General features: G+C 35.0%; 5 non-coding genes across 5 annotated transcripts; all 5 read left to right on the top strand.

Moving 5' to 3' along the window:
• The first annotated feature begins 12,894 nt into the window (after positions 1 to 12,894).
• On the top strand, positions 12,895 to 12,968 carry TRNAT-UGU (transfer RNA threonine (anticodon UGU)). The gene has a single exon. It is a non-coding gene; the product is annotated as a tRNA-Thr (tRNA).
• A 729-nt stretch (positions 12,969 to 13,697) lies between these two features.
• Positions 13,698 to 13,771, top strand: TRNAT-UGU (transfer RNA threonine (anticodon UGU)). Its single transcript has one exon. It is a non-coding gene; the product is annotated as a tRNA-Thr (tRNA).
• Positions 13,772 to 15,482: 1,711 nt separating this feature from the next.
• TRNAT-UGU (transfer RNA threonine (anticodon UGU)) lies at positions 15,483 to 15,556 on the top strand. Its single transcript has one exon. It is a non-coding gene; the product is annotated as a tRNA-Thr (tRNA).
• Positions 15,557 to 16,285: 729 nt separating this feature from the next.
• TRNAT-UGU (transfer RNA threonine (anticodon UGU)) lies at positions 16,286 to 16,359 on the top strand. Its single transcript has one exon. It is a non-coding gene; the product is annotated as a tRNA-Thr (tRNA).
• Positions 16,360 to 17,086: 727 nt separating this feature from the next.
• TRNAT-UGU (transfer RNA threonine (anticodon UGU)) lies at positions 17,087 to 17,160 on the top strand. Its single transcript has one exon. It is a non-coding gene; the product is annotated as a tRNA-Thr (tRNA).
• Positions 17,161 to 25,544: the final 8,384 nt, after the last annotated feature.

Below are 25,544 nucleotides of genomic sequence, written 5' to 3'. Positions count from 1 at the left end.
GATGTAGACAAGTTGGTCAAAGAGCCTGTTTAGTAAACAGAAAATCTTGATTTCGAATGTCAGCAGTGCTTTCCTTTCTTCATGTCAGTTTGGGGCTGTTAGCCGAAAAAGAAGACTTTCACTTCTGTTTGACATCAAACATGTCTTTCCCAAAGCACTAATAAAGTGTATTTGAGAGAAAAAAACTTTCTGCTTTTAAATGCTCTAAAAGGAATTAGATGAAATAAGTTTCTTTAGAGAATATAGGATGGCTTCAAGCATTACAAATTAAAACCAGTGGAATTTGAGTAAAAAAAAAATTTTGCTTTTGAAATGCTCTAAAAGGAATCAGATGAAATAACTTTCTTTAGAGAATATAGGATGGGCTCAAGCATTACAAATTAAAACCAGTGGAATTACACATTAGATGCTACAAATTTTCATAGCAGTTTTCGGAAAAAGCAGAATAATAAATATTCACCTATGGAACATGTGTTGCTGTGGCTTAGTTGGTTAAAGCGCCTGTCTTGTAAACTGGAGATCCTGAGTTCAACTCTCAGCAGTACCTTGTTTTTGTCTTCTCAAGAATAAGCTTCCTATCTTAAAGCAGGTGTTTTACCTGTGTGCAAACTCAAATTTGCCATTGTTCCAGCCCTACTGATAGTGCAATTGTGAGATTAAGAATCTCATCTAATTGCTGAAAAGGAAGTAAGATTGCTTCAAGCTTGACAACTTAACCAACTTAACCAAGATGCTACATCTTCTCAAGAATAAGCTTCCTATCTTAAAGCAGGTGTGTTTTACCTGTGTGCAAACTCAAATTTGCCATTGTTCCAGCCCTACTGATAGTGCAATTGTGAGATTAAGAATCTCATCTAAATGCTGAAAAGGAAGTAAGATTGCTTCAAGCTTGACAACTTAACCAATGGATTTTATTTTGAAATGCCTCCACTTTCCGCACCTGACTCTCTAAGCAGTCTTTCCAATATATCACATCTTTTTGTGATGTAGACAAGTTGGTCAAAGAGCCTGTTTAGTAAACAGAAAATCTTGATTTCGAATGTCAGCAGTGCTTTCCTTTCTTCATGTCAGTTTGGGGCTGTTAGCCGAAAAAGAGGACTTTCACTTTTGTTTGACATCAAACATGTCTTTCCCAAAGCACTAATAAAGTGTAATTGAGAGAAAAAAACTTTCTGCTTTTGAAATGCTCTAAAAGGAATTAGATGAAATAAGTTTCTTTAGAGAATATAGGATGGCTTCAAGCATTACAAATTAAAACCAGTGGAATTTGAGTAAAAAAAAAAATTTTGCTTTTGAAATGCTCTAAAAGGAATCAGATGAAATAACTTTCTTTAGAGAATATAGGATGGGCTCAAGCATTACAAATTAAAACCAGTGGAATTACACATTAGATGCTACAAATTTTCATAGCAGTTTTCGGAAAAAGCAGAATAATAAATATTCACACATGAAAATTGGGGTGCTGTGGCTTAGTTGGTTAAAGTGCCTGTCTTGTAAACAGGAGATCCTGAGTTCAACTCTCAGCAGTACCTTGTTTTCATCTTCTCAAGAATAAGCTTCCTATCTTAAAGCAGGTCTTTTACCTGTGTGGAAATTCAAATTTGCCATTGTTCCAGCCCTACTGATAGTGCAATTGTGACTCTCTAAGCAGTCTTTCCAATATATCACATCTTTTTGTGATGTAGACAAGTTGGTCAAAGAGCCTGTTTAGTAAACAGAAAATCTTGATTTCGAATGTCAGCAGTGCTTTCCTTTCTTCATGTCAGTTTGGGGCTGTTAGCCGAAAAAGAAGACTTTCACTTCTGTTTGACATCAAACATGTCTTTCCCAAAGCACTAATAAAGTGTATTTGAGAGAAAAAAACTTTCTGCTTTTGAAATGCTCTAAAAGGAATTAGATGAAATAAGTTTCTTTAGAGAATATAGGATGGCTTCAAGCATTACAAATTAAAACCAGTGGAATTTGAGTTAAAGAAAAATTTTGCTTTTGAAATGCTCTAAAAGGAATCAGATGAAATAACTTTCTTTAGAGAATATAGGATGGGCTCAAGCATTACAAATTAAAACCAGTGGAATTACACATTAGATGCTACAAATTTTCATAGCAGTTTTCGGAAAAAGCAGAATAATAAATATTCACCTATGGAACATGTGGTGCTGTGGCTTAGTTGGTTAAAGTGCCTGTCTTGTAAACTGGAGATCCTGAGTTCAACTCTCAGCAGTACCTTGTTTTTGTCTTCTCAAGAATAAGCTTCCTATCTTAAAGCAGGTGTTTTACCTGTGTGCAAACTCAAATTTGCCATTGTTCCAGCCCTACTGATAGTGCAATTGTGAGATTAAGAATCTCATCTAATTGCTGAAAAGGAAGTAAGATTGCTTCAAGCTTGACAACTTAAACAACTTAACCAAGATGCTACATCTTCTCAAGGATAAGCTTCCTATCTTAAAGCAGGTGTGTTTTACCTGTGTGCAAACTCAAATTTGCCATTGTTCCAGCCCTACTGATAGTGCAATTGTGAGATTAAGAATCTCATCTAAATGCTGAAAAGGAAGTAAGATTGCTTCAAGCTTGACAACTTAACCAATGGATTTTATTTTGAAATGCCTCCACTTTCCGCACCTGACTCTCTAAGCAGTCTTTCCAATATATCACATCTTTTTGTGATGTAGACAAGTTGGTCAAAGAGCCTGTTTAGTAAACAGAAAATCTTGATTTCGAATGTCAGCAGTGCTTTCCTTTCTTCATGTCAGTTTGGGGCTGTTAGCCGAAAAAGAGGACTTTCACTTTTGTTTGACATCAAACATGTCTTTCCCAAAGCACTAATAAAGTGTAATTGAGAGAAAAAAACTTTCTGCTTTTGAAATGCTCTAAAAGGAATTAGATGAAATAAGTTTCTTTAGAGAATATAGGATGGCTTCAAGCATTACAAATTAAAACCAGTGGAATTTGAGTAAAAAAAAAAATTTTGCTTTTGAAATGCTCTAAAAGGAATCAGATGAAATAACTTTCTTTAGAGAATATAGGATGGGCTCAAGCATTACAAATTAAAACCAGTGGAATTACACATTAGATGCTACAAATTTTCATAGCAGTTTTCGGAAAAAGCAGAATAATAAATATTCACACACGAAAATTGGGGTGCTGTGGCTTAGTTGGTTAAAGTGCCTGTCTTGTAAACAGGAGATCCTGAGTTCAACTCTCAGCAGTACCTTGTTTTCATCTTCTCAAGAATAAGCTTCCTATCTTAAAGCAGGTCTTTTACCTGTGTGCAAATTCAAATTTGCCATTGTTCCAGCCCTACTGATAGTGCAATTGTGACTCTCTAAGCAGTCTTTCCAATATATCACATCTTTTTGTGATGTAGACAAGTTGGTCAAAGAGCCTGTTTAGTAAACAGAAAATCTTGATTTCGAATGTCAGCAGTGCTTTCCTTTCTTCATGTCAGTTTGGGGCTGTTAGCCGAAAAAGAAGACTTTCACTTCTGTTTGACATCAAACATGTCTTTCCCAAAGCACTAATAAAGTGTATTTGAGAGAAAAAAACTTTCTGCTTTTGAAATGCTCTAAAAGGAATTAGATGAAATAAGTTTCTTTAGAGAATATAGGATGGCTTCAAGCATTACAAATTAAAACCAGTGGAATTTGAGTTAAAGAAAAATTTTGCTTTTGAAATGCTCTAAAAGGAATCAGATGAAATAACTTTCTTTAGAGAATATAGGATGGGCTCAAGCATTACAAATTAAAACCAGTGGAATTACACATTAGATGCTACAAATTTTCATAGCAGTTTTCGGAAAAAGCAGAATAATAAATATTCACCTATGGAACATGTGGTGCTGTGGCTTAGTTGGTTAAAGTGCCTGTCTTGTAAACTGGAGATCCTGAGTTCAACTCTCAGCAGTACCTTGTTTTTGTCTTCTCAAGAATAAGCTTCCTATCTTAAAGCAGGTGTTTTACCTGTGTGCAAACTCAAATTTGCCATTGTTCCAGCCCTACTGATAGTGCAATTGTGAGATTAAGAATCTCATCTAATTGCTGAAAAGGAAGTAAGATTGCTTCAAGCTTGACAACTTAACCAACTTAACCAAGATGCTACATCTTCTCAAGAATAAGCTTCCTATCTTAAAGCAGGTGTGTTTTACCTGTGTGCAAACTCAAATTTGCCATTGTTCCAGCCCTACTGATAGTGCAATTGTGAGATTAAGAATCTCATCTAAATGCTGAAAAGGAAGTAAGATTGCTTCAAGCTTGACAACTTAACCAACTTAACCAAGATGCTACATCTTCTCAAGAATAAGCTTCCTATCTTAAAGCAGGTGTGTTTTACCTGTGTGCAAACTCAAATTTGCCATTGTTCCAGCCCTACTGATAGTGCAATTGTGAGATTAAGAATCTCATCTAAATGCTGAAAAGGAAGTAAGATTGCTTCAAGCTTGACAACTTAACCAATGGATTTTATTTTGAAATGCCTCCACTTTCCGCACCTGACTCTCTAAGCAGTCTTTCCAATATATCACATCTTTTTGTGATGTAGACAAGTTGGTCAAAGAGCCTGTTTAGTAAACAGAAAATCTTGATTTCGAATGTCAGCAGTGCTTTCCTTTCTTCATGTCAGTTTGGGGCTGTTAGCCGAAAAAGAAGACTTTCACTTCTGTTTGACATCAAACATGTCTTTCCCAAAGCACTAATAAAGTGTAATTGAGAGAAAAAAACTTTCTGCTTTTGAAATGCTCTAAAAGGAATTAGATGAAATAAGTTTCTTTAGAGAATATAGGATGGCTTCAAGCATTACAAATTAAAACCAGTTGAATTTAAGTAAAAAAAAAATTTTGCTTTTGAAATGCTCTAAAAGGAATCAGATGAAATAACTTTCTTTAGAGAATATAGGATGGGCTCAAGCATTACAAATTAAAACCAGTGGAATTACACATTAGATGCTACAAATTTTCATAGCAGTTTTTGGAAAAAGCAGAATAATAAATGTTCACACTTGAAAATTGGGGTGCTGTGGCTTAGTTGGTTAAAGTGCCTGTCTTGTAAACAGGAGATCCTGAGTTCAACTCTCAGCAGTATCTTGTTTTCATCTTCTCAAGAATAAGCTTACTATCTTAAAGCAGGTCTTTTACCTGTGTGCAAATTCAAATTTGCCATTGTTCCAGCCCTACTGATAGTGCAATTGTGAGATTAAGAATCTCATCTAAATGCTGAAAAGGAAGTAAGATTGCTTCAAGCTTGACAACTTAACCAATGGATTTTATTTTGAAATGCCTCCACTTTCCGCACCTGACTCTCTAAGCAGTCTTTCCAATATATCACATCTTTTTGTGATGTAGACAAGTTGGTCAAAGAGCCTGTTTAGTAAACAGAAAATCTTGATTTCGAATGTCAGCAGTGCTTTCCTTTCTTCATGTCAGTTTGGGGCTGTTAGCCGAAAAAGAGGACTTTCACTTTTGTTTGACATCAAACATGTCTTTCCCAAAGCACTAATAAAGTGTAATTGAGAGAAAAAAACTTTCTGCTTTTGAAATGCTCTAAAAGGAATTAGATGAAATAAGTTTCTTTAGAGAATATAGGATGGCTTCAAGCATTACAAATTAAAACCAGTGGAATTTGAGTAAAAAAAAAAATTTTGCTTTTGAAATGCTCTAAAAGGAATCAGATGAAATAACTTTCTTTAGAGAATATAGGATGGGCTCAAGCATTACAAATTAAAACCAGTGGAATTACACATTAGATGCTACAAATTTTCATAGCAGTTTTCGGAAAAAGCAGAATAATAAATATTCACACATGAAAATTGGGGTGCTGTGGCTTAGTTGGTTAAAATGCCTGTCTTGTAAACAGGAGATCCTGAGTTCAACTCTCAGCAGTACCTTGTTTTCATCTTCTCAAGAATAAGCTTCCTATCTTAAAGCAGGTCTTTTACCTGTGTGCAAATTCAAATTTGCCATTGTTCCAGCCCTACTGATAGTGCAATTGTGACTCTCTAAGCAGTCTTTCCAATATATCACATCTTTTTGTGATGTAGACAAGTTGGTCAAAGAGCCTGTTTAGTAAACAGAAAATCTTGATTTCGAATGTCAGCAGTGCTTTCCTTTCTTCATGTCAGTTTGGGGCTGTTAGCCGAAAAAGAAGACTTTCACTTCTGTTTGACATCAAACATGTCTTTCCCAAAGCACTAATAAAGTGTATTTGAGAGAAAAAAACTTTCTGCTTTTGAAATGCTCTAAAAGGAATTAGATGAAATAAGTTTCTTTAGAGAATATAGGATGGCTTCAAGCATTACAAATTAAAACCAGTGGAATTTGAGTTAAAGAAAAATTTTGCTTTTGAAATGCTCTAAAAGGAATCAGATGAAATAACTTTCTTTAGAGAATATAGGATGGGCTCAAGCATTACAAATTAAAACCAGTGGAATTACACATTAGATGCTACAAATTTTCATAGCAGTTTTCGGAAAAAGCAGAATAATAAATATTCACACATGAAAATTGGGGTGCTGTGGCTTAGTTGGTTAAAGTGCCTGTCTTGTAAACAGGAGATCCTGAGTTCAACTCTCAGCAGTACCTTGTTTTCATCTTCTCAAGAATAAGCTTCCTATCTTAAAGCAGGTCTTTTACCTGTGTGCAAATTCAAATTTGCCATTGTTCCAGCCCTACTGATAGTGCAATTGTGACTCTCTAAGCAGTCTTTCCAATATATCACATCTTTTTGTGATGTAGACAAGTTGGTCAAAGAGCCTGTTTAGTAAACAGAAAATCTTGATTTCGAATGTCAGCAGTGCTTTCCTTTCTTCATGTCAGTTTGGGGCTGTTAGCCGAAAAAGAAGACTTTCACTTCTGTTTGACATCAAACATGTCTTTCCCAAAGCACTAATAAAGTGTATTTGAGAGAAAAAAACTTTCTGCTTTTGAAATGCTCTAAAAGGAATTAGATGAAATAAGTTTCTTTAGAGAATATAGGATGGCTTCAAGCATTACAAATTAAAACCAGTGGAATTTGAGTTAAAGAAAAATTTTGCTTTTGAAATGCTCTAAAAGGAATCAGATGAAATAACTTTCTTTAGAGAATATAGGATGGGCTCAAGCATTACAAATTAAAACCAGTGGAATTACACATTAGATGCTACAAATTTTCATAGCAGTTTTCGGAAAAAGCAGAATAATAAATATTCACCTATGGAACATGTGTTGCTGTGGCTTAGTTGGTTAAAGCGCCTGTCTTGTAAACTGGAGATCCTGTGTTCAACTCTCAGCAGTACCTTGTTTTTGTCTTCTCAAGAATAAGCTTCCTATCTTAAAGCAGGTGTTTTACCTGTGTGCAAACTCAAATTTGCCATTGTTCCAGCCCTACTGATAGTGCAATTGTGAGATTAAGAATCTCATCTAAATGCTGAAAAGGAAGTAAGATTGCTTCAAGCTTGACAACTTAACCAACTTAACCAAGATGCTACATCTTCTCAAGAATAAGCTTCCTATCTTAAAGCAGGTGTGTTTTACCTGTGTGCAAACTCAAATTTGCCATTGTTCCAGCCCTACTGATAGTGCAATTGTGAGATTAAGAATCTCATCTAAATGCTGAAAAGGAAGTAAGATTGCTTCAAGCTTGACAACTTAACCAATGGATTTTATTTTGAAATGCCTCCACTTTCCGCACCTGACTCTCTAAGCAGTCTTTCCAATATATCACATCTTTTTGTGATGTAGACAAGTTGGTCAAAGAGCCTGTTTAGTAAACAGAAAATCTTGATTTCGAATGTCAGCAGTGCTTTCCTTTCTTCATGTCAGTTTGGGGCTGTTAGCCGAAAAAGAGGACTTTCACTTTTGTTTGACATCAAACATGTCTTTCCCAAAGCACTAATAAAGTGTAATTGAGAGAAAAAAACTTTCTGCTTTTGAAATGCTCTAAAAGGAATTAGATGAAATAAGTTTCTTTAGAGAATATAGGATGGCTTCAAGCATTACAAATTAAAACCAGTGGAATTTGAGTAAAAAAAAAAATTTTGCTTTTGAAATGCTCTAAAAGGAATCAGATGAAATAACTTTCTTTAGAGAATATAGGATGGGCTCAAGCATTACAAATTAAAACCAGTGGAATTACACATTAGATGCTAAAAATTTTCATAGCAGTTTTCGGAAAAAGCAGAATAATAAATATTCACCTATGGAACATGTGGTGCTGTGGCTTAGTTGGTTAAAGCGCCTGTCTTGTAAACTGGAGATCCTGAGTTCAACTCTCAGCAGTACCTTGTTTTTGTCTTCTCAAGAATAAGCTTCCTATCTTAAAGCAGGTGTTTTACCTGTGTGCAAACTCAAATTTGCCATTGTTCCAGCCCTACTGATAGTGCAATTGTGAGATTAAGAATCTCATCTAATTGCTGAAAAGGAAGTAAGATTGCTTCAAGCTTGACAACTTAACCAACTTAACCAAGATGCTACATCTTCTCAAGAATAAGCTTCCTATCTTAAAGCAGGTGTGTTTTACCTGTGTGCAAACTCAAATTTGCCATTGTTCCAGCCCTACTGATAGTGCAATTGTGAGATTAAGAATCTCATCTAAATGCTGAAAAGGAAGTAAGATTGCTTCAAGCTTGACAACTTAACCAATGGATTTTATTTTGAAATGCCTCCACTTTCCGCACCTGACTCTCTAAGCAGTCTTTCCAATATATCACATCTTTTTGTGATGTAGACAAGTTGGTCAAAGAGCCTGTTTAGTAAACAGAAAATCTTGATTTCGAATGTCAGCAGTGCTTTCCTTTCTTCATGTCAGTTTGGGGCTGTTAGCCGAAAAAGAGGACTTTCACTTTTGTTTGACATCAAACATGTCTTTCCCAAAGCACTAATAAAGTGTAATTGAGAGAAAAAAACTTTCTGCTTTTGAAATGCTCTAAAAGGAATTAGATGAAATAAGTTTCTTTAGAGAATATAGGATGGCTTCAAGCATTACAAATTAAAACCAGTGGAATTTGAGTAAAAAAAAAAATTTTGCTTTTGAAATGCTCTAAAAGGAATCAGATGAAATAACTTTCTTTAGAGAATATAGGATGGGCTCAAGCATTACAAATTAAAACCAGTGGAATTACACATTAGATGCTACAAATTTTCATAGCAGTTTTCGGAAAAAGCAGAATAATAAATATTCACACATGAAAATTGGGGTGCTGTGGCTTAGTTGGTTAAAGTGCCTGTCTTGTAAACAGGAGATCCTGAGTTCAACTCTCAGCAGTACCTTGTTTTCATCTTCTCAAGAATAAGCTTCCTATCTTAAAGCAGGTCTTTTACCTGTGTGCAAATTCAAATTTGCCATTGTTCCAGCCCTACTGATAGTGCAATTGTGACTCTCTAAGCAGTCTTTCCAATATATCACATCTTTTTGTGATGTAGACAAGTTGGTCAAAGAGCCTGTTTAGTAAACAGAAAATCTTGATTTCGAATGTCAGCAGTGCTTTCCTTTCTTCATGTCAGTTTGGGGCTGTTAGCCGAAAAAGAAGACTTTCACTTCTGTTTGACATCAAACATGTCTTTCCCAAAGCACTAATAAAGTGTATTTGAGAGAAAAAAACTTTCTGCTTTTGAAATGCTCTAAAAGGAATTAGATGAAATAAGTTTCTTTAGAGAATATAGGATGGCTTCAAGCATTACAAATTAAAACCAGTGGAATTTGAGTTAAAGAAAAATTTTGCTTTTGAAATGCTCTAAAAGGAATCAGATGAAATAACTTTCTTTAGAGAATATAGGATGGGCTCAAGCATTACAAATTAAAACCAGTGGAATTACACATTAGATGCTACAAATTTTCATAGCAGTTTTCGGAAAAAGCAGAATAATAAATATTCACCTATGGAACATGTGGTGCTGTGGCTTAGTTGGTTAAAGTGCCTGTCTTGTAAACTGGAGATCCTGAGTTCAACTCTCAGCAGTACCTTGTTTTTGTCTTCTCAAGAATAAGCTTCCTATCTTAAAGCAGGTGTTTTACCTGTGTGCAAACTCAAATTTGCCATTGTTCCAGCCCTACTGATAGTGCAATTGTGAGATTAAGAATCTCATCTAATTGCTGAAAAGGAAGTAAGATTGCTTCAAGCTTGACAACTTAACCAACTTAACCAACTTAACCAAGATGCTACATCTTCTCAAGAATAAGCTTCCTATCTTAAAGCAGGTGTGTTTTACCTGTGTGCAAACTCAAATTTGCCATTGTTCCAGCCCTACTGATAGTGCAATTGTGAGATTAAGAATCTCATCTAAATGCTGAAAAGGAAGTAAGATTGCTTCAAGCTTGACAACTTAACCAACTTAACCAAGATGCTACATCTTCTCAAGAATAAGCTTCCTATCTTAAAGCAGGTGTGTTTTACCTGTGTGCAAACTCAAATTTGCCATTGTTCCAGCCCTACTGATAGTGCAATTGTGAGATTAAGAATCTCATCTAAATGCTGAAAAGGAAGTAAGATTGCTTCAAGCTTGACAACTTAACCAATGGATTTTATTTTGAAATGCCTCCACTTTCCGCACCTGACTCTCTAAGCAGTCTTTCCAATATATCACATCTTTTTGTGATGTAGACAAGTTGGTCAAAGAGCCTGTTTAGTAAACAGAAAATCTTGATTTCGAATGTCAGCAGTGCTTTCCTTTCTTCATGTCAGTTTGGGGCTGTTAGCCGAAAAAGAGGACTTTCACTTTTGTTTGACATCAAACATGTATTTCCCAAAGCACTAATAAAGTGTAATTGAGAGAAAAAAACTTTCTGCTTTTGAAATGCTCTAAAAGGAATTAGATGAAATAAGTTTCTTTAGAGAATATAGGATGGCTTCAAGCATTACAAATTAAAACCAGTGGAATTTGAGTAAAAAAAAAAATTTTGCTTTTGAAATGCTCTAAAAGGAATCAGATGAAATAACTTTCTTTAGAGAATATAGGATGGGCTCAAGCATTACAAATTAAAACCAGTGGAATTACACATTAGATGCTACAAATTTTCATAGCAGTTTTCGGAAAAAGCAGAATAATAAATATTCACACATGAAAATTGGGGTGCTGTGGCTTAGTTGATTAAAGTGCCTGTCTTGTAAACAGGAGATCCTGAGTTCAACTCTCAGCAGTACCTTGTTTTCATCTTCTCAAGAATAAGCTTCCTATCTTAAAGCAGGTCTTTTACCTGTGTGCAAATTCAAATTTGCCATTGTTCCAGCCCTACTGATAGTGCAATTGTGACTCTCTAAGCAGTCTTTCCAATATATCACATCTTTTTGTGATGTAGACAAGTTGGTCAAAGAGCCTGTTTAGTAAACAGAAAATCTTGATTTCGAATGTCAGCAGTGCTTTCCTTTCTTCATGTCAGTTTGGGGCTGTTAGCCGAAAAAGAAGACTTTCACTTCTGTTTGACATCAAACATGTCTTTCCCAAAGCACTAATAAAGTGTATTTGAGAGAAAAAAACTTTCTGCTTTTGAAATGCTCTAAAAGGAATTAGATGAAATAAGTTTCTTTAGAGAATATAGGATGGCTTCAAGCATTACAAATTAAAACCAGTGGAATTTGAGTTAAAGAAAAATTTTGCTTTTGAAATGCTCTAAAAGGAATCAGATGAAATAACTTTCTTTAGAGAATATAGGATGGGCTCAAGCATTACAAATTAAAACCAGTGGAATTACACATTAGATGCTACAAATTTTCATAGCAGTTTTCGGAAAAAGCAGAATAATAAATATTCACCTATGGAACATGTGGTGCTGTGGCTTAGTTGGTTAAAGCGCCTGTCTTGTAAACTGGAGATCCTGAGTTCAACTCTCAGCAGTACCTTGTTTTTGTCTTCTCAAGAATAAGCTTCCTATCTTAAAGCAGGTGTTTTACCTGTGTGCAAACTCAAATTTGCCATTGTTCCAGCCCTACTGATAGTGCAATTGTGAGATTAAGAATCTCATCTAATTGCTGAAAAGGAAGTAAGATTGCTTCAAGCTTGACAACTTAACCAACTTAACCAAGATGCTACATCTTCTCAAGAATAAGCTTCCTATCTTAAAGCAGGTGTGTTTTACCTGTGTGCAAACTCAAATTTGCCATTGTTCCAGCCCTACTGATAGTGCAATTGTGAGATTAAGAATCTCATCTAAATGCTGAAAAGGAAGTAAGATTGCTTCAAGCTTGACAACTTAACCAACTTAACCAAAATGCTACATCTTCTCAAGAATAAGCTTCCTATCTTAAAGCAGGTGTGTTTTACCTGTGTGCAAACTCAAATTTGCCATTGTTCCAGCCCTACTGATAGTGCAATTGTGAGATTAAGAATCTCATCTAAATGCTGAAAAGGAAGTAAGATTGCTTCAAGCTTGACAACTTAACCAATGGATTTTATTTTGAAATGCCTCCACTTTCCGCACCTGACTCTCTAAGCAGTCTTTCCAATATATCACATCTTTTTGTGATGTAGACAAGTTGGTCAAAGAGCCTGTTTAGTAAACAGAAAATCTTGATTTCGAATGTCAGCAGTGCTTTCCTTTCTTCATGTCAGTTTGGGGCTGTTAGCCGAAAAAGAGGACTTTCACTTTTGTTTGACATCAAACATGTCTTTCCCAAAGCACTAATAAAGTGTAATTGAGAGAAAAAAACTTTCTGCTTTTGAAATGCTCTAAAAGGAATTAGATGAAATAAGTTTCTTTAGAGAATATAGGATGGCTTCAAGCATTACAAATTAAAACCAGTGGAATTTGAGTAAAAAAAAAATTTTGCTTTTGAAATGCTCTAAAAGGAATCAGATGAAATAACTTTCTTTAGAGAATATAGGATGGGCTCAAGCATTACAAATTAAAACCAGTGGAATTACACATTAGATGCTACAAATTTTCATAGCAGTTTTCGGAAAAAGCAGAATAATAAATATTCACCTACGGCACATGTGGTGCTGTGGCTTAGTTGGTTAAAGCGCCTGTCTTGTAAACAGGAGATCCTGAGTTCAACTCTCAGCAGTACCTTGTTTTCATCTTCTCAAGAATAAGCTTCCTATCTTAAAGCAGGTGTGTTTTACCTGTGTGCAAACTCAAATTTGCCATTGTTCCAGCCCTACTGATAGTGCAATTGTGAGATTAAGAATCTCATCTAAATGCTGAAAAGGAAGTAAGATTGCTTCAAGCTTGACAACTTAACCAATGGATTTTATTTTGAAATGCCTCCACTTTCCGCACCTGACTCTCTAAGCAGTCTTTCCAATATATCACATCTTTTTGTGATGTAGACAAGTTGGTCAAAGAGCCTGTTTAGTAAACAGAAAATCTTGATTTCGAATGTCAGCAGTGCTTTCCTTTCTTCATGTCAGTTTGGGGCTGTTAGCCGAAAAAGAGGACTTTCACTTTTGTTTGACATCAAACATGTCTTTCCCAAAGCACTAATAAAGTGTAATTGAGAGAAAAAAACTTTCTGCTTTTGAAATGCTCTAAAAGGAATTATATGAAATAAGTTTCTTTAGAGAATATAGGATGGCTTCAAGCATTACAAATTAAAACCAGTGGAATTTGAGTAAAAAAAAAAATTTTTGCTTTTGAAATGCTCTAAAAGGAATCAGATGAAATAACTTTCTTTAGAGAATATAGGATGGGCTCAAGCATTACAAATTAAAACCAGTGGAATTACACATTAGATGCTACAAATTTTCATAGCAGTTTTCGGAAAAAGCAGAATAATAAATATTCACCTACGGCACATGTGGTGCTGTGGCTTAGTTGGTTAAAGCGCCTGTCTTGTAAACAGGAGATCCTGAGTTCAACTCTCAGCAGTACCTTGTTTTCATCTTCTCAAGAATAAGCTTCCTATCTTAAAGCAGGTGTTTTACCTGTGTGCAAACTCAAATTTGCCATTGTTCCAGCCCTACTGATAGTGCAATTGTGAGATTAAGAATCTCATCTAAATGCTGAAAAGGAAGTAAGATTGCTTCAAGCTTGACAACTTAACCAACTTAACCAAGATGCTACATCTTCTCAAGAATAAGCTTCCTATCTTAAAGCAGGTGTGTTTTACCTGTGTGCAAACTCAAATTTGCCATTGTTCCAGCCCTACTGATAGTGCAATTGTGAGATTAAGAATCTCATCTAAATGCTGAAAAGGAAGTAAGATTGCTTCAAGCTTGACAACTTAACCAATGGATTTTATTTTGAAATGCCTCCACTTTCCGCACCTGACTCTCTAAGCAGTCTTTCCAATATATCACATCTTTTTGTGATGTAGACAAGTTGGTCAAAGAGCCTGTTTAGTAAACAGAAAATCTTGATTTCGAATGTCAGCAGTGCTTTCCTTTCTTCATGTCAGTTTGGGGCTGTTAGCCGAAAAAGAGGACTTTCACTTTTGTTTGACATCAAACATGTCTTTCCCAAAGCACTAATAAAGTGTAATTGAGAGAAAAAAACTTTCTGCTTTTGAAATGCTCTAAAAGGAATTAGATGAAATAAGTTTCTTTAGAGAATATAGGATGGCTTCAAGCATTACAAATTAAAACCAGTGGAATTTGAGTAAAAAAAAAAATTTTGCTTTTGAAATGCTCTAAAAGGAATCAGATGAAATAACTTTCTTTAGAGAATATAGGATGGGCTCAAGCATTACAAATTAAAACCAGTGGAATTACACATTAGATGCTACAAATTTTCATAGCAGTTTTCGGAAAAAGCAGAATAATAAATATTCACCTATGGAACATGTGGTGCTGTGGCTTAGTTGGTTAAAGCGCATGTCTTGTAAACAGGAGATCCTGAGTTCAACTCGCAGCAGTACCTTGTTTTTGTCTTCTCAAGAATAAGCTTCCTATCTTAAAGCAGTTGTTTTACCTGTGTGCAAACTCAAATTTGCCATTGTTCCAACCCTACTGAGAGTGCAATTGTGAGATTAAAAATCTCATCTAAATGCTGAAAAGGAAGTAAGATTGCTTCAAGCTTGACAACTTAACCAATGGATTTTATTTTGAAATGCCTCCACTTTCCGCACCTGACTCTCTAAGCAGTCTTTCCAATATATCACATCTTTTTGTGATGTAGACAAGTTGGTCAAAGAGCCTGTTTAGTAAACAGAAAATCTTGATTTCGAATGTCAGCAGTGCTTTCCTTTCTTCATGTCAGTTTGGGGCTGTTAGCCGAAAAAGAGGACTTTCACTTTTGTTTGACATCAAACATGTCTTTCCCAAAGCACTAATAAAGTGTAATTGAGAGAAAAAAACTTTCTGCTTTTGAAATGCTCTAAAAGGAATTAGATGAAATAAGTTTCTTTAGAGAATATAGGATGGCTTCAAGCATTACAAATTAAAACCAGTGGAATTTGAGTAAAAAAAAAATTTTTGCTTTTGAAATGCTCTAAAAGGAATCAGATGAAATAACTTTCTTTAGAGAATATAGGATGGGCTCAAGCATTACAAATTAAAACCAGTGGAATTACACATTAGATGCTACAAATTTTCATAGCAGTTTTCGGAAAAAGCAGAATAATAAATATTCACCTACGGCACATGTGGTGCTGTGGCTTAGTTGGTTAAAGCGCCTGTCTTGTAAACAGGAGATCCTGAGTTCAACTCTCAGCAGTACCTTGTTTTCATCTTCTCAAGAATAAGCTTCCTATCTTAAAGCAGGTGTGTTTTACCTGTGTGCAAACTCAAATTTGCCATTGTTCCAGCCCTACTGATAGTGCAATTGTGAGATTAAGAATCTCATCTAAATGCTGAAAAGGAAGTAAGATTGCTTCAAGCTTGACAACTTAACCAATGGATTTTATTTTGAAATGCCTCCACTTTCCGCACCTGACTCTCTAAGCAGTCTTTCCAATATATCACATCTTTTTGTGATGTAGACAAGTTGGTCAAAGAGCCTGTTTAGTAAACAGAAAATCTTGATTTCGAATGTCAGCAGTGCTTTCCTTTCTTCATGTCAGTTTGGGGCTGTTAGCCGAAAAAGAGGACTTTCACTTTTGTTTGACATCAAACATGTCTTTCCCAAAGCACTAATAAAGTGTAATTGAGAGAAAAAAACTTTCTGCTTTTGAAATGCTCTAAAAGGAATTATATGAAATAAGTTTCTTTAGAGAATATAGGATGGCTTCAAGCATTACAAATTAAAACCAGTGGAATTTGAGTAAAAAAAAAAATTTTTGCTTTTGAAATGCTCTAAAAGGAATCAGATGAAATAACTTTCTTTAGAGAATATAGGATGGGCTCAAGCATTACAAATTAAAACCAGTGGAATTACACATTAGATGCTACAAATTTTCATAGCAGTTTTCGGAAAAAGCAGAATAATAAATATTCACCTACGGCACATGTGGTGCTGTGGCTTAGTTGGTTAAAGCGCCTGTCTTGTAAACAGGAGATCCTGAGTTCAACTCTCAGCAGTACCTTGTTTTCATCTTCTCAAGAATAAGCTTCCTATCTTAAAGCAGGTGTTTTACCTGTGTGCAAACTCAAATTTGCCATTGTTCCAGCCCTACTGATAGTGCAATTGTGAGATTAAGAATCTCATCTAAATGCTGAAAAGGAAGTAAGATTGCTTCAAGCTTGACAACTTAACCAATGGATTTTATTTTGAAATGCCTCCACTTTCCGCACCTGACTCTCTAAGCAGTCTTTCCAATATATCACATCTTTTTGTGATGTAGACAAGTTGGTCAAAGAGCCTGTTTAGTAAACAGAAAATCTTGATTTCGAATGTCAGCAGTGCTTTCCTTTCTTCATGTCAGTTTGGGGCTGTTAGCCGAAAAAGAGGACTTTCACTTTTGTTTGACATCAAACATGTCTTTCCCAAAGCACTAATAAAGTGTAATTGAGAGAAAAAAACTTTCTGCTTTTGAAATGCTCTAAAAGGAATTAGATGAAATAAGTTTCTTTAGAGAATATAGGATGGCTTCAAGCATTACAAATTAAAACCAGTGGAATTTGAGTAAAAAAAAAATTTTTTGCTTTTGAAATGCTCTAAAAGGAATCAGATGAAATAACTTTCTTTAGAGAATATAGGATGGGCTCAAGCATTACAAATTAAAACCAGTGGAATTACACATTAGATGCTACAAATTTTCATAGCAGTTTTCGGAAAAAGCAGAATAATAAATATTCACCTACGGCACATGTGGTGCTGTGGCTTAGTTGGTTAAAGCGCCTGTCTTGTAAACAGGAGATCCTGAGTTCAACTCTCAGCAGTACCTTGTTTTCATCTTCTCAAGAATAAGCTTCCTATCTTAAAGCAGGTGTTTTACCTGTGTGCAAACTCAAATTTGCCATTGTTCCAGCCCTACTGATAGTGCAATTGTGAGATTAAGAATCTCATCTAAATGCTGAAAAGGAAGTAAGATTGCTTCAAGCTTGACAACTTAACCAATGGATTTTATTTTGAAATGCCTCCACTTTCCGCACCTGACTCTCTAAGCAGTCTTTCCAATATATCACATCTTTTTGTGATGTAGACAAGTTGGTCAAAGAGCCTGTTTAGTAAACAGAAAATCTTGATTTCGAATGTCAGCAGTGCTTTCCTTTCTTCATGTCAGTTTGGGGCTGTTAGCCGAAAAAGAGGACTTTCACTTTTGTTTGACATCAAACATGTCTTTCCCAAAGCACTAATAAAGTGTAATTGAGAGAAAAAAACTTTCTGCTTTTGAAATGCTCTAAAAGGAATTAGATGAAATAAGTTTCTTTAGAGAATATAGGATGGCTTCAAGCATTACAAATTAAAACCAGTGGAATTTGAGTAAAAAAAAAAATTTTGCTTTTGAAATGCTCTAAAAGGAATCAGATGAAATAACTTTCTTTAGAGAATATAGGATGGGCTCAAGCATTACAAATTAAAACCAGTGGAATTACACATTAGATGCTACAAATTTTCATAGCAGTTTTCGGAAAAAGCAGAATAATAAATATTCACACATGAAAATTGGGGTGCTGTGGCTTAGTTGGTTAAAGTGCCTGTCTTGTAAACAGGAGATCCTGAGTTCAACTCTCAGCAGTACCTTGTTTTCATCTTCTCAAGAATAAGCTTCCTATCTTAAAGCAGGTCTTTTACCTGTGTGCAAATTCAAATTTGCCATTGTTCCAGCCCTACTGATAGTGCAATTGTGACTCTCTAAGCAGTCTTTCCAATATATCACATCTTTTTGTGATGTAGACAAGTTGGTCAAAGAGCCTGTTTAGTAAACAGAAAATCTTGATTTCGAATGTCAGCAGTGCTTTCCTTTCTTCATGTCAGTTTGGGGCTGTTAGCCGAAAAAGAAGACTTTCACTTCTGTTTGACATCAAACATGTCTTTCCCAAAGCACTAATAAAGTGTATTTGAGAGAAAAAAACTTTCTGCTTTTGAAATGCTCTAAAAGGAATTAGATGAAATAAGTTTCTTTAGAGAATATAGGATGGCTTCAAGCATTACAAATTAAAACCAGTGGAATTTGAGTTAAAGAAAAATTTTGCTTTTGAAATGCTCTAAAAGGAATCAGATGAAATAACTTTCTTTAGAGAATATAGGATGGGCTCAAGCATTACAAATTAAAACCAGTGGAATTACACATTAGATGCTACAAATTTTCATAGCAGTTTTCGGAAAAAGCAGAATAATAAATATTCACCTATGGAACATGTGGTGCTGTGGCTTAGTTGGTTAAAGCGCCTGTCTTGTAAACTGGAGATCCTGAGTTCAACTCTCAGCAGTACCTTGTTTTTGTCTTCTCAAGAATAAGCTTCCTATCTTAAAGCAGGTGTTTTACCTGTGTGCAAACTCAAATTTGCCATTGTTCCAGCCCTACTGATAGTGCAATTGTGAGATTAAGAATCTCATCTAATTGCTGAAAAGGAAGTAAGATTGCTTCAAGCTTGACAACTTAACCAACTTAACCAAGATGCTACATCTTCTCAAGAATAAGCTTCCTATCTTAAAGCAGGTGTGTTTTACCTGTGTGCAAACTCAAATTTGCCATTGTTCCAGCCCTACTGATAGTGCAATTGTGAGATTAAGAATCTCATCTAAATGCTGAAAAGGAAGTAAGATTGCTTCAAGCTTGACAACTTAACCAATGGATTTTATTTTGAAATGCCTCCACTTTCCGCACCTGACTCTCTAAGCAGTCTTTCCAATATATCACATCTTTTTGTGATGTAGACAAGTTGGTCAAAGAGCCTGTTTAGTAAACAGAAAATCTTGATTTCGAATGTCAGCAGTGCTTTCCTTTCTTCATGTCAGTTTGGGGCTGTTAGCCGAAAAAGAGGACTTTCACTTTTGTTTGACATCAAACATGTCTTTCCCAAAGCACTAATAAAGTGTAATTGAGAGAAAAAAACTTTCTGCTTTTGAAATGCTCTAAAAGGAATTAGATGAAATAAGTTTCTTTAGAGAATATAGGATGGCTTCAAGCATTACAAATTAAAACCAGTGGAATTTGAGTAAAAAAAAAAATTTTGCTTTTGAAATGCTCTAAAAGGAATCAGATGAAATAACTTTCTTTAGAGAATATAGGATGGGCTCAAGCATTACAAATTAAAACCAGTGGAATTACACATTAGATGCTACAAATTTTCATAGCAGTTTTCGGAAAAAGCAGAATAATAAATATTCACACATGAAAATTGGGGTGCTGTGGCTTAGTTGGTTAAAGTGCCTGTCTTGTAAACAGGAGATCCTGAGTTCAACTCTCAGCAGTACCTTGTTTTCATCTTCTCAAGACTAAGCTTCCTATCTTAAAGCAGGTCTTTTACCTGTGTGCAAATTCAAATTTGCCATTGTTCCAGCCCTACTGATAGTGCAATTGTGACTCTCTAAGCAGTCTTTCCAATATATCACATCTTTTTGTGATGTAGACAAGTTGGTCAAAGAGCCTGTTTAGTAAACAGAAAATCTTGATTTCGAATGTCAGCAGTGCTTTCCTTTCTTCATGTCAGTTTGGGGCTGTTAGCCGAAAAAGAAGACTTTCACTTCTGTTTGACATCAAACATGTCTTTCCCAAAGCACTAATAAAGTGTAATTGAGAGAAAAAAACTTTCTGCTTTTGAAATGCTCTAAAAGGAATTAGATGAAATAAGTTTCTTTAGAGAATATAGGATGGCTTCAAGCATTACAAATTAAAACCAGTGGAATTTGAGTAAAAAAAAAATTTTGCTTTTGAAATGCTCTAAAAGGAATCAGATGAAATAACTTTCTTTAGAGAATATAGGATGGGCTCAAGCATTACAAATTAAAACCAGTGGAATTACACATTAGATGCTACAAATTTTCATAGCAGTTTTTGGAAAAAGCAGAATAATAAATGTTCACACATGAAAATTGGGGTGCTGTGGCTTAGTTGGTTAAAGTGCCTGTCTTGTAAACAGGAGATCCTCAGTTCAACTCTCAGCAGTACCTTGTTTTCATCTTCTCAAGAATAAGCTTACTATCTTAAAGCAGGTCTTTTACCTGTGTGCAAATTCAAATTTGCCATTGTTCCAGCCCTACTGATAGTGCAATTGTGAGATTAAGAATCTCATCTAAATGCTGAAAAGGAAGTAAGATTGCTTCAAGCTTGACAACTTAACCTATGGATTTTATTTTGAAATGCCTCCACTTTCCGCACCTGACTCTCTAAGCAGTCTTTCCAATATATCACATCTTTTTGTGATGTAGACAAGTTGGTCAAAGAGCCTGTTTAGTAAACAGAAAATCTTGATTTCGAATGTCAGCAGTGCTTTCCTTTCTTCATGTCAGTTTGGGGCTGTTAGCCGAAAAAGAGGACTTTCACTTTTGTTTGACATCAAACATGTCTTTCCCAAAGCACTAATAAAGTGTAATTGAGAGAAAAAAACTTTCTGCTTTTGAAATGCTCTAAAAGGAATTAGATGAAATAAGTTTCTTTAGAGAATATAGGATGGCTTCAAGCATTACAAATTAAAACCAGTGGAATTTGAGTAAAAAAAAAAATTTTGCTTTTGAAATGCTCTAAAAGGAATCAGATGAAATAACTTTCTTTAGAGAATATAGGATGGGCTCAAGCATTACAAATTAAAACCAGTGGAATTACACATTAGATGCTACAAATTTTCATAGCAGTTTTCAGAAAAAGCAGAATAATAAATATTCACCAACAGAACATGTGGTTCTGTGGCTTAGTTGGTTAAAGTGCCTGTCTTGTAAACAGGAGATCCTGAGTTCAACTCTCAGCAGTACATTGTTTTCATCTTCTCAAGAATAAGCTTACTATCTTAAAGCAGGTCTTTTACCTGTGTGCAAATTCAAATTTGCCATTGTTCCAGCCCTACTGATAGTGCAATTGTGAGATTAAGAATCTCATCTAAATGCTGAAAAGGAAGTAAGATTGCTTCAAGCTTGACAACTTAACCAATGGATTTTATTTTGAAATGCCTCCACTTTCCGCACCTGACTCTCTAAGCAGTCTTTCCAATATATCACATCTTTTTGTGATGTAGACAAGTTGGTCAAAGAGCCTGTTTAGTAAACAGAAAATCTTGATTTCGAATGTCAGCAGTGCTTTCCTTTCTTCATGTCAGTTTGGGGCTGTTAGCCGAAAAAGAGGACTTTCACTTTTGTTTGACATCAAACATGTCTTTCCCAAAGCACTAATAAAGTGTAATTGAGTGAAAAAAACTTTCTGCTTTTGAAATGCTCTAAAAGGAATTAGATGAAATAAGTTTCTTTAGAGAATATAGGATGGCTTCAAGCATTACAAATTAAAACCAGTGGAATTTGAGTAAAAAAAAAAATTTTGCTTTTGAAATGCTCTAAAAGGAATCAGATGAAATAACTTTCTTTAGAGAATATAGGATGGGCTCAAGCATTACAAATTAAAACCAGTGGAATTACACATTAGATGCTACAAATTTTCATAGCAGTTTTCGGAAAAAGCAGAATAATAAATATTCACACATGAAAATTGGGGTGCTGTGGCTTAGTTGGTTAAAGTGCCTGTCTTGTAAACAGGAGATCCTGAGTTCAACTCTCAGCAGTACCTTGTTTTCATCTTCTCAAGAATAAGCTTCCTATCTTAAAGCAGGTCTTTTACCTGTGTGCAAATTCAAATTTGCCATTGTTCCAGCCCTACTGATAGTGCAATTGTGACTCTCTAAGCAGTCTTTCCAATATATCACATCTTTTTGTGATGTAGACAAGTTGGTCAAAGAGCCTGTTTAGTAAACAGAAAATCTTGATTTCGAATGTCAGCAGTGCTTTCCTTTCTTCATGTCAGTTTGGGGCTGTTAGCCGAAAAAGAAGATTTTCACTTCTGTTTGACATCAAACATGTCTTTCCCAAAGCACTAATAAAGTGTAATTGAGAGAAAAAAACTTTCTGCTTTTGAAATGCTCTAAAAGGAATTAGATGAAATAAGTTTCTTTAGAGAATATAGGATGGCTTCAAGCATTACAAATTAAAACCAGTGGAATTTGAGTAAAAAAAAAATTTTGCTTTTGAAATGCTCTAAAAGGAATCAGATGAAATAACTTTCTTTAGAGAATATAGGATGGGCTCAAGCATTACAAATTAAAACCAGTGGAATTACACATTAGATGCTACAAATTTTCATAGCAGTTTTTGGAAAAAGCAGAATAATAAATATTCACACATGAAAATTGGGGTGCTGTGGCTTAGTTGGTTAAAGTGCCTGTCTTGTAAACAGGAGATCCTGAGTTCAACTCTCAGCAGTACCTTGTTTTCATCTTCTCAAGAATAAGCTTACTATCTTAAAGCAGGTCTTTTACCTGTGTGCAAATTCAAATTTGCCATTGTTCCAGCCCTACTGATAGTGCAATTGTGAGATTAAGAATCTCATCTAAATGCTGAAAAGGAAGTAAGATTGCTTCAAGCTTGACAACTTAACCAATGGATTTTATTTTGAAATGCCTCCACTTTCCGCACCTGACTCTCTAAGCAGTCTTTCCAATATATCACATCTTTTTGTGATGTAGACAAGTTGGTCAAAGAGCCTGTTTAGTAAACAGAAAATCTTGATTTCGAATGTCAGCAGTGCTTTCCTTTCTTCATGTCAGTTTGGGGCTGTTAGCCGAAAAAGAGGACTTTCACTTTTGTTTGACATCAAACATGTCTTTCCCAAAGCACTAATAAAGTGTAATTGAGAGAAAAAAACTTTCTGCTTTTGAAATGCTCTAAAAGGAATTAGATGAAATAAGTTTCTTTAGAGAATATAGGATGGCTTCAAGCATTACAAATTAAAACCAGTGGAATTTGAGTAAAAAAAAAAATTTTGCTTTTGAAATGCTCTAAAAGGAATCAGATGAAATAACTTTCTTTAGAGAATATAGGATGGCTTCAAGCATTACAAATTAAAACCAGTGGAATTTGAGTAAAAAAAAAATGTTGCTTTTGAAATTCTCTAAAAGGAATCAGATGAAATAACTTTCTTTAGAGAATATAGGATGGGCTCAAGCATTACAAATTAAAACCAGTGGAATTACACATTAGATGCTACAAATTTTCATAGCAGTTTTCGGAAAAAGCAGAATAATAAATATTCACCTACGGAACATGTGGTGCTGTGGCTTAGTTGGTTAAAGAGCCTGTCTTGTAAACAGGAGATCCTGAGTTCAACTCTCAGCAGTACCTTGTTTTCATCTTCTCAAGAATAAGCTTCCTATCTTAAAGCAGGTGTGTTTTACCTGTGTGCAAACTCAAATTTGCCATTGTTCCAGCCCTACTGATAGTGCAATTGTGAGATTAAGAATCTCATCTAAATGCTGAAAAGGAAGTAAGATTGCTTCAAGCTTGACAACTTAACCAATGGATTTTATTTTGAAATGCCTCCACTTTCCGCACCTGACTCTCTAAGCAGTCTTTCCAATATATCACATCTTTTTGTGATGTAGACAAGTTGGTCAAAGAGCTTGTTTAGTAAACAGAAAATCTTGATTTCGAATGTCAGCAGTGCTTTCCTTTCTTCATGTCAGTTTGGGGCTGTTAGCCGAAAAAGAGGACTTTCACTTTTGTTTGACATCAAACATGTCTTTCCCAAAGCACTAATAAAGTGTAATTGAGAGAAAAAAAACTTTCTGCTTTTGAAATGCTCTAAAAGGAATTAGATGAAATAAGTTTCTTTAGAGAATATAGGATGGCTTCAAGCATTACAAATTAAAACCAGTGGAATTTGAGTAAAAAAAAAAATTTTGCTTTTGAAATGCTCTAAAAGGAATCAGATGAAATAACTTTCTTTAGAGAATATAGGATGGGCTCAAGCATTACAAATTAAAACCAGTGGAATTACACATTAGATGCTACAAATTTTCATAGCAGTTTTCAGAAAAAGCAGAATAATAAATATTCACACATGAAAATTGGGGTGCTGTGGTTTAGTTGGTTAAAGTGCCTGTCTTGTAAACAGGAGATCCTGAGTTCAACTCTCAGCAGTACCTTGTTTTCATCTTCTCAAGAATAAGCTTACTATCTTAAAGCAGGTCTTTTACCTGTGTGCAAACTCAAATTTGCCATTGTTCCAGCCCTACTGATAGTGCAATTGTGAGATTAAGAATCTCATCTAAATGCTGAAAAGGAAGTAAGATTGCTTCAAGCTTGACAACTTAACCAATGGATTTTATTTTGAAATGCCTCCACTTTCCGCACCTGACTCTCTAAGCAGTCTTTCCAATATATCACATCTTTTTGTGATGTAGACAAGTTGGTCAAAGAGCTTGTTTAGTAAACAGAAAATCTTGATTTCGAATGTCAGCAGTGCTTTCCTTTCTTCATGTCAGTTTGGGGCTGTTAGCCGAAAAAGAGGACTTTCACTTTTGTTTGACATCAAACATGTCTTTCCCAAAGCACTAATAAAGTGTAATTGAGAGAAAAAAAACTTTCTGCTTTTGAAATGCTCTAAAAGGAATTAGATGAAATAAGTTTCTTTAGAGAATATAGGATGGCTTCAAGCATTACAAATTAAAACCAGTGGAATTTGAGTAAAAAAAAAAATTTTGCTTTTGAAATGCTCTAAAAGGAATCAGATGAAATAACTTTCTTTAGAGAATATAGGATGGGCTCAAGCATTACAAATTAAAACCAGTGGAATTACACATTAGATGCTACAAATTTTCATAGCAGTTTTCGGAAAAAGCAGAATAATAAATATTCACACATGAAAATTGGGGTGCTGTGGCTTAGTTGGTTAAAGTGCCTGTCTTGTAAACAGGAGATTGTTTTCATCTTCTCAAGAATAAGCTTCCTATCTTAAAGCATGTCTTTTACCTGTGTGCAAATTCAAATTTGCCATTGTTCCAGCCCTACTGATAGTGCAATTGTGACTCTCTAAGCAGTCTTTCCAATATATCACATCTTTTTGTGATGTAGACAAGTTGGTCAAAGAGCCTGTTTAGTAAACAGAAAATCTTGATTTCGAATGTCAGCAGTGCTTTCCTTTCTTCATGTCAGTTTGGGGCTGTTAGCCGAAAAAGAAGACTTTCACTTCTGTTTGACATCAAACATGTCTTTCCCAAAGCACTAATAAAGTGTAATTGAGAGAAAAAAACTTTCTGCTTTTGAAATGCTCTAAAAGGAATTAGATGAAATAAGTTTCTTTAGAGAATATAGGATGGCTTCAAGCATTACAAATTAAAACCAGTG

The sequence above is a fragment of the Dendrobates tinctorius genome, unplaced genomic scaffold, assembly GCF_039654945.1.
Source record: "Dendrobates tinctorius isolate UK_male_01 unplaced genomic scaffold, ASM3965494v1 ptg000254l, whole genome shotgun sequence".
NCBI classification, from domain to species: Eukaryota; Metazoa; Chordata; class Amphibia; order Anura; family Dendrobatidae; genus Dendrobates; species Dendrobates tinctorius.
Note: the sequence above shows the minus strand (reverse complement) of the source record. Positions and strands in the feature narration are given on the sequence as shown.